The sequence below is a fragment of the Salmo salar genome, chromosome ssa10 (assembly GCF_905237065.1).
Source record: "Salmo salar chromosome ssa10, Ssal_v3.1, whole genome shotgun sequence".
Lineage (NCBI taxonomy): Eukaryota > Metazoa > Chordata > Actinopteri > Salmoniformes > Salmonidae > Salmo > Salmo salar.
Window position 1 is genome coordinate 115,241,213 of NC_059451.1, and position 9,978 is coordinate 115,251,190.

General features: G+C 40.8%; 2 non-coding genes across 2 annotated transcripts; both read left to right on the forward strand.

Moving 5' to 3' along the window:
- The first annotated feature begins 5,713 nt into the window (after positions 1-5,713).
- trnap-ugg (transfer RNA proline (anticodon UGG)) lies at positions 5,714-5,786 on the forward strand. Its single transcript has one exon. It is a non-coding gene; the product is annotated as a tRNA-Pro (tRNA).
- A 2,895-nt stretch (positions 5,787-8,681) lies between these two features.
- On the forward strand, positions 8,682-8,753 carry trnap-agg (transfer RNA proline (anticodon AGG)). Its single transcript has one exon. It is a non-coding gene; the product is annotated as a tRNA-Pro (tRNA).
- The last annotated feature ends 1,225 nt before the right edge of the window (positions 8,754-9,978 follow it).

Here is a 9,978-nt window from a genome sequence, read left to right on the forward strand (position 1 = left end):
GGAGAATGTGTACACGGTCTGGGAAGAATCCAGCTACGACCGGTCCATTTCATTTAATGTTTGTGAAACTCATGAGAGACAATACAGACACATTACCATAACTCTGTTTATACAAGAGTCTCAGTTGTGAGGCTTGCATCTAACTGTTGTATAAAATGAATGAGTAAAGATTAAACTATTTGTGAAATTATGTCATGTGATTAAAAACTGTTTAATGAAGGAAACTCCAATTCCCTTTGGAGTTTAACTAGGTCATAGGCCCGCCCCATGAGCACAGACATTGACCAGGCGTCATGGGACAGCTCTCTTCTGCTGTTACGAATATAACCCCCACCTGAAGGATTTCTTATCAGACCAGCTTACCTCGATTACCACGAGAGGGCTAAGGTTTGAGTGGATTGCGGAATCTTTTAACCATACCACGTGGTTAAACTCTGAGACTATCGATCCGATAGAATAAGAGCAAATCTTTGATACGAATTACTAGTCTGCAGCTAGGAATTCTATACCATTGAATGCGAAGGCCGACAACCGCCGAAACATATATTCTATAACAACAGTTTTGAATGGGACTCTGAACTATCCATTCTAACTACGGAAGAGAGAAAGTGTGGACAAACTCTCCAACAGAAACAAACTTTCCAACAGAGATCATGACGACACACTGAGCGTAAATATATATATAGATTGCAATTATTCCCGAACGAGTGAGTGTTCATGTGCAAAGGTTTAGCATTTCAATTGTTAGAATTATCAACTGTGTAGTGTCTTATCTTTCGCGCCCTTCTCAGTCCCATTGTCTACCAAGCCGCCATGCCGGTTTAGCCCACTAGGGCACATCCCCTATCATTTCCTTGTAACCATATCTACTTTGTTTGTTTGTGTGTGCATTTCTGTGATTATTTAGTTAGTTAATAAATAAATGATTGAGACCATTGATGTATGGATGATTCTTAGTAAAGACTGGGTTTGTGCAGATAACCAACAATTTATGACTTTTGGAATGAGACTAACGTGAGGTAAAGAATAATTCATTAACCTGTTAGGGCTAGGGGGCAGCATTTGCACGTCTGGATAAAAAAAATGTACCCGATTTAATCTGGTTACTAATCCTACCCAGTAACTAGAATATGCATATACTTATTATATATGGATAGAAAACACTCTAAAGTTTCTAAAACTGTTTGAATGGTGTCTGTGAGTATAACAGAACTCATTTGGCAGGCAAAACCCTGAGACATTTTCTGACAGGAAGTGGATACCTGATGTGTTGTATTGACTTTAAACCTATCCCATTGAAAAACACAGGGGCTGAGGAATATTTTGGCACTTCCTATTGCTTCCACTAGATGTCACCAGCCTTTACAAAGTGTTTTGAGTCTTCTGGAGGGAGATCTGACCGAACAAGAGCCATGGAACGATGATGTCCCATTAGACACCTGGCGCGCGAGTTCATGTTGGGTACCCTCGTTCCAATACGTTATAAAAGAGTATGCATTCGTCCACCTTGAATATTATTCATGTTCTGGTTAAAAAAAGGCCCTAATGATTTATGCTATACAACGTTTGACATGTTTGAACGAACGGAAATATATTTTTTCCCCTCGTTCATGACGAGAAGTCCGGCTGGCTTAGATCATGTGCTAACAAGACGGAGATTTTTGGACATAAATGATGAGCTTTTTTGAACAAAACTACATTCGTTATGGACCTGTGATACCTGGAAGTGACATCTGATGAAGAGAATCAAAGGTAATGGATTATTTACATAGTATTTTCGATTTTAGATCTCCCCAACATGACGTCTAGTCTGTATCGCAACGCGTATTTTTCTGGGCGCAGTGCTCAGATTATTGCAAAGTGTGATTTCCCAGTAAGGTTATTTTTAAATCTGGCAAGTTGATTGCGTTCAAGAGATGTAAATCTATAATTCTTTAAATGACAATATAATATTTTACCAATGTTTTCTAATTTTAATTATTTAATTTGTGACGCTGACTTGACTGCCGGTTATTGGAGGGAAACGATTTCCTCAACATCAATGCCATAGTAAAACGCTGTTTTTGGATATAAATATGAACTTGATAGAACTAAAAATGCATGCATTGTCTAACATAATGTCCTAGGAGTGTCATCTGATGGAGATTGTAAAAGGTTAGTGCATCATTTTAGCTGGTTTTATGGTTTTGGTGACCCTGTCTTTGACTTGACAAAACATTACACACAACTCTTGTAAATGTACTGTCCTAACATACTCTAAATTTATGCTTTCGCCGTAAAACCTTTTTGAAATCGTAAAACGTGGTTAGATTAAGGAGATGTTTATCTTTCAAATGGTGTAAAATAGTTGTATTTTTGAAAAATTTGAATTTTGACATTTATTTGGATTCAAATTTGCCGCTCTTGAAATGCACCTGCTGTTGATGGAGTGCACCACGGGTGGCACGCTAGCGTCCCACCTAGGCCATAGAGGTTAATTAAAAGACTAAATGATCAGATATTAAAGTATCTGAAAGTTATATTAGGAAAATTATAACTTTGTAATCTGAATATTTTCCTTGGTGCCCCGACTTCCTAGTTAATTACATTTACATGATTAGAATAATCACGTAATAATAATTACAGAGAATTGATTTGATAAACTAACAGTCTTCGGTTTTAATGATGCCAAAGACACGACAGTAGTCTCCAAGTCTGTCCTCTCCATATTACGGGTTGATTGAAGTGCCTTTGAATGGGGTATGGTAGTATGTTCCGGGAGCACTGGTTTAAGTGTGTCAAGAACTGCAGCGCTGCTGAGTTTTTTACGCTCAGCAGTTACCCTTGTGTATTAAGAATGGTCCACCATCCAAAGGACATCCAGCCAACTTGTGTTAACTAACCTCCAGACGAGCTTCAATGCCATACAACTCTCCTTCCGTAGCCTCCAACTGCTCATAAATACAAGTAAAACTAAATGCATGCTCTTCAACCGATCGCTGCCTACACCTGCCCGCCAGCCCAACATCACTACTCTGGACGGTTCTGACTTAGAATATGTGGACAACTACAAATACCTAGGTGTCTGGTTAGACTGTAAACTTTCCTTCCAGACTCACATCAAACATCTCCAATCCAAAGTTACATTTAGAATTGGCTTCCTATTTCGCAAAACAAAGCATCCTACACTCATGCTGCCAAATATGCCGTCGTAAAACTGACCATCCTACCGATCCTCGACTTCGGTGATGTCATTTACAAAATAGCCTCCAACACCCTACTCAACAAATTGGATGCAGTCTATCACAGTGCCATCCGTTTTTTCACCAAAGCCCCATATACTACCCACCACTGCGACCTGTACGCTCTCGTTGGCTGGCCCTCGCTTCATACTCGTCGCCAAGCCCACTGGTTTCAGGTCATCTACAAGACCCTGCTAGGTAAAGTCACGCCTTATCTCAGCTCGCTGATCACCATAGCAGCACCCACCGTAGCATGCGCTCCAGCAGGTGTATTTCACTGGTCCCCCCCAGGGTCAATTCCTCCTTTGGCCGCCTCGCCTTGAAGATCTCTGCTGCCAATGACTGGAACGAACTACAAAAATCTCTGAAACCGGAAACACTTATCTCCCTCACCAGCTTTAAGCAACAGCTGTCAGAGCAGCTCACAGGTCACTGCACCTGTACATAGCCCATCTATAAATAGCCCAAACAATTACCTCATCCCCTACTGTATTTATTTATTTTGCTCCCTTGCACCCTAGTATTGTCACGTCCTGAACACAGTAAGATGTTATTTTCTATGGTAGAGTAGGTCAGGGCGTGACAGGGGGTGTTTGTGTTTTTCCATGTTTTGTAGTTCTATGTTTAGGTTCTAGTTTCTATTTCTATGTTGGGTTTTTTGGGATGAACTCCAATTAGAGGCAGCTGGTCCTCGTTGTCTCTAATTGGAGATCATACTTAAGTAGGGGTTTTTTACACCTGTGGTTGTGGGTAGTTGTCTTCTGTTTAGTTTTCTGTACCTGACAGAACTGTGCACTTTCATTTTCTCTTTGTTATTTTTTCTTGAGTGTTCTGAGTTAAAATAAATATTCATCATGAGCAATCAACACGCTGCGCTTTGGTCCCCACTCTACGACAGCCGTTACAAGTATTTCTACTTTGCACATTCACCTACTGCAAATCTACAATTCCAGTGTTATTTAATTGCTATATTGTATTTACTTAGCCACCGTGGCCCTTTTATTGCCTTTACCTCCCTTATCTCACCTCATTTGCTAACACTGTATATACTTATTTTTCTACTGTATTATTGACTGTATGTTTGTTTTACTCCATGTGTAACTCTGTGTTGTTATATGTGTCGAACTGCTTTGCTTTATCTTGGCCAGGTCGCAGTTGTAAATGAGAACTTGTTCTCAACTTGCCTACCTGGTTAAACAAATATAAAATAAATAAACTTCCTGTGGCTATGGAACCCTGACCTTTTCACCAGACACGCTACCTTGTCTTGCTGCTGATCCAGTTTCAACTGTTCTGCCTGCGGCAATGGAACCCTGACCAGTGACGATTATTTGACAATGCTGGCCATCTGTGAACGTTTGAACATCTTGAACTGATCTGAGGACAAAAGGGGGTGCAACTCAATATTAGGAAGGTGTTCCTAATGTTTTGTACACCATATGTTTATTCATTTAGATTTTGTGGTAACTTTGTAAGGACCAACGTTGGAGATGAGAAGCAGGTATGGGGAGTCAACATTTAATCAGGAACAAACAGGTAACAAGAGAGGCACAACGTCAACACAGCGGGTAAAAAAATACATATGACAATCAATGTTGAAGCAGGGAACAGAGCGGGGAACCAGACATGTATAGGGAAGGTAATGACAGAGGTGATAGAGTCCAGGTGAGTCCAAAAGTCGCTGATGCTCGTGACGGGGGAAGGCAGGTGTGAGTAATGGTGGCAGGAATGCGCAATGCTGGGGAGCTTGTTGCCGTCGAACACCAGGGGGGAAGAGCGGGAGCAGGCACGACAAACTTTAGTTGAGTGATACTCACTGCAAAGTCATAAAAGTTGTTTGACCAGCAGCCAAGCTGTTCATAAGAACCACATTGTAGAGTTTTGTTTACAATCATTGTCATAATTCTGGGGTCGGCGGTAGTGCTGTAAGAAATAGATAATACATGATTTTTGAGACATATTTTCTTCATACCTCAGGTTACTTGCAGGTGCTATGATAGAGCCTTCGAACAACCAGACCCCAACCACAGCAAATACATAATAAACCACCTGCAAACAAAGACAGCACTTCTTTACAATCGTACCAGTTTAACAGCTCTGGTATGACCTATGTTATGTACTGGTTTTGACAGTGTTATGTAGCCCTTATGACAAAGGGGTCAAGTAAAGTGTTCCTGAATATGCTGTGGTATGGTTATATTTCTACTGGATATTTCAGCTCATTTGTGTTGAATATGCCTTGGGCAAGATATTATTGAGCTATACAGCATAGACAAAATATAAATATATAATAAGATATATGGCCTCGTTAATCTGACAAATCTAATGTTTTCAACAGGTCAGAACTTTACTATAGTGATGATGCTGTATAAATCACCACTAGAGGTGAGTAAAGTAACAAAGTTTCACTAAGGACACACCTCAGATTTCACACACGCTTGACATCAGTGACAGGGCAGAAAGGGAGTCTGTGTTTACCTTTCCTTCAACAAGGCTCGTTGGTCTAGGGGGTATGATTCTCGCTTTGGGTGCGAGAGGTCCCGGGTTCAAATCCCGGACGAGCCCTTCTTTTCTGAACACTACAGGCTCAATGTACTATCCAAGATAATGATAGTCTACTTGGGTAAGTGGAGCAGACTGTGCATATTCAGCAGAAAAACTGACAATCAGTCATATATAGGTTTCTATAACAAAGAGCAGGCTCACAGGATACCAATCTCAACTATTTTGTATTATGAGAACTAGCCGAACGACGAGTCGTATAACCTAATTCATAAATACTCTTATCTGTCAGCCACTGAGAAACGTCCACATAGTTTTATTTGCAGCTGTAACACTGTAGTCCTGGAACGGTCTCAGTCCTCATAATGCAAATGATAACCTTCAGCACTTAAGATGTCAACCACAGACAACGGTTTAATTTGTAAATCTGACAATGTACTGTACACTGAGTGTACTAAACAACAGGAACACCTTCCTAATATTGAGTTGCATTCCCTTTTGTCTTCAGAAAAGCCTCAATTCGTCAGGGGCATGGACTCTACAGGGTGTCTAAAGTGTTCCACAGGGATGCTGTCCCATGTTGACTCCAATGCTTCCTACAGTTGTGTCAAGTTGGTTGGATGTCCTTTGGGTGGTGGACCATTCTTGATACACATGGGAAACTGTTGAGAGTGAACAAAACAGCAGAGTTGCAGTTCTTGACACACTCAGACCGGTGCGCCTGGCACCTACTATAATACCCTGTTCAAAGACACTTCAATATTTTGTCTTGTCCATTCACCCTCTGAATGGCACACATACAGAATACATGTCAAGGCTTAAAAATCCTTCTTTAACCTGTCTCCTCCCCTTCATCTACACTGATTGAACTGAATTTAACAGGTGACATCAATACGGGATGATAGACTTCAGCTGGATTCACCTGATCAGTCTGTGTCATGGAAAGAGCAGGTGTTCATAATGTTTTGTACACACAGACTATTTATTTAGTTTTTTATGTAACCTTTATTTAACTAGGCAAGTCATTTAAGAACATATTCTTATTTACAGTGACGGCATACCCTGGCCAAACCCGGACGACGCTGGGCAATTGTGCACCGCCCAATGCGACTCCCAATCACGGCCGGATGTGATACAAATCCCTGACGAGCCCTCCTTTTAAGAAGTCAAATGACTTACAGACTACACACAGTCTATATGACAGACTACATACAGTCTATGACAGACCTGGTAAGTCTATGTCATGGAAAGAGCAGGTGTTCCTAATGTTTTGTGCGCTCAGTGTTTGGAAAACTTCCTAAAAGTATCAGTTAGCACTAGAGGGCAGTCTAATAGCAAAAACCTGCCACATCACAGATTCTGGAAGTTAACTCACAGGCTTATGAGGAGAAGGGGATGGGAAAATTATAACGATAGGGTGGGTTTCCCTAAGCAGGCTTGTTGGTTTAAGGGTATGCTTCTCGCTTAGGGTGTGAGTAGTCCTGGGTTTAAATCCCAGATGAGCCCACCTTTTGAGAAAATATGTGATAGATGTATTTAGGGTTGTCCTAAGTGAGTTAGTATATTGAAAGATCCCAAACAAAGTGGGGAGAAAAATCTTACCAATAGGAAAATGGCAGACGGTAAGTAGCAAATATGGATATCGGTAGGCCCTTTGGTAAAACAGAGATATAAAACAATATCCAGTCAGTATGGAATATAATGTACAGTGTCGTAATGTCAACGAGTGACTTTGAATTGTGTGACAGACGGTAATATAGATACATCAACTAGAATCTTCTCTAAATTGCCCATGCTTCAAAATGGACCTTGCATTATCCTTACATACAGTATATAATACTGAACTGCACCTACCAGTGAAAGAACTGTGAGAGATCCATCAAATACGTTACTCCCATAGGACACATATCCTGTCCAGACAAATGCTACCACCTTCAGCGCCATCTCCAGCAGGTAGTAAAGGATGAAGAAACAGTTGATTGTCTGAAAAAACACAGATCAGTGGAGGCTGCTGAGGGGAGAACGGTTCATAATAATGGCTGGAACGGAGCAAATGGAATGGCATCAAACCATCTGTTTGATACCATTCCACCGATTCCCCTCCAGGCATAACCACGGGCTGGTCCTCCCAATTAAGGTGCCACCAACCTCCTGTGACAGAGATACATATAAAGTCTGTGAGCTATTGACATAAACTGTGCAAGACCCTTACCTGCTATACATCAGTCAGTCATGTCGGCAGTGCACTGCATGTACAGTAACTAATGTCCACTTGTAAATACTACTTGTAGTACATTTTACATTCAAATGTTCTTAAATGTTGAGCCTCTAAATAGTAGTTGTCTCGTTCAGACATTCTACTCACAGTCAATCACCAGGAGAATCTGGAGGAACATTGATGATGCTTAGATGCATATACAGTAGACTTAATACATGCATATACTGTACATGACCTTTGACCTTACACATTTTCTAAAAATGGGATACAATGCACCCCTGTAAATTCGGAAGAAACACTCATTTTTAGACCAGAGACATCAAATGCAGAGAAGGTGAACAAAATGGGTCAGGGCCTATGTCTACTGCCTTTCCAATTGAATCTAATGATGATCAACAGAGATAGATAGAGGACTTATCTTATATCCATTTTAAAGTAGTCAATCGTCTTCTTCTTCATTGGCTGATTGCTCCCAACTCATAGGAATACCCACCCAGTTGACGACTTTGAAATGGTGGAAGCCCTCAATTGCAATGTCCATTCCAAAATTGCGTTTTATCCATGATGAGTCCTCTGTCTGTTTCCATTTGATCAACATGTCTGTGCAGAGTCTAGAACAGCCACTAGGTGGGAGTCTCTGAGCAGTTTTACTGAGCATGCAACCGCTTTAACTTGCCAGGAATTCCTTATACATGTGGCATGCAGTGGAATTTAAACTCTTGGTTGTTGACACTATGACAGGCTCGTTGGTCTAGGGGTATGATTCTCGCTTAGGGTGCGAGAGGTCCCGGGTTCAAATCCCGGACGAGCCCTCCTTTTAAGTTGTCAAATGACTTACAGTATAAACAGGCCTACATAGAGATACTTTAGTGAATTTACACTACTATGCTTTGTACCCTCTATCAACAATATTACTGTGAATAAGTAGCCTGGAACCTTAACTGATAAGCTATTTTTCAATATTGTTATGGTGAAACAAAGCATGTCAGTTAGGATTCCAGGCTAGTGTCGTAACTAAGAGCTGTTAGGATCAAGCAGAAACAAACATTTAAGTGAATTCATAAAATATTGTGATATAGTGAACACAGATGCAAACATTGGCCAGGGCCACAGCATTCCCCACTACAGTGACATAATGCTGACTAAACATATACTGAACCTTGCACAGGAACTTAGATCAGTACTCAGACAATATAGGACGCTACAGAGGAAAACAATGACTTCAATATCCTGTTCAATCTCCTTTCACAATAACTTTTCAGGTTTGCTTCTGTCCAAAATGATGAAAGTCTGCTTGGTGTTAGACTGACAGTCTGCCAATTGCATAGTTTTAAAGAAATGAACATTGTCTTAGAGATAAAATAATATTACCTGTTTGATCCTGTCCTTGTCCAGCTCATCAAACAGTCTCTGGAAGGCCTCCCTCGGGATGAAGCCACTGGATGACTGAGACGCTTTCTGAGGAAATTACACTTTTAGAATCTTTTGACATACCAAAAGTGTTCACAATTCAGAGGTGTGGCCATGTACATGTATAACTCAAATCAAATCCAAGTGTATTTGTCACGTGCGCCGAATACAAGAGGTGTAGACCTTACAGTGAAATGCTTACTTACAGGCTCTAACCAAAAGTGCAAAAAAGGAATTAGTTGATCAATAGGTAAGTAAAGAAACAAAAACAACAGTAAAATAACAGTGAAAAATAACAGTAGCGAGGCTATATACAGTAGCAAGGCTATAACAGTAGCGAGGCTGCATACAGGCACCGGTTAGTCGGGCTGATTGAGGTAGTATGTACATGTAGATATGGTTAAAGTGACTATGCATATATGATGAACAGAGAGTAGTGCAAGAGAGGTGCGGGTGGTGGGTGGCGGGACACAATGCAGATAGCCCGCACTGGTTGGTCAGGCCAATTGAGGTAGTATGTATATGAATGTATGTAAAGGGACTATGCATACATAATAAACAGAGAGTAGCAGCAGCGTAAAATACTGGTTGGGGGGGGTCATCTTATGTGTAAATAATATCTCCATA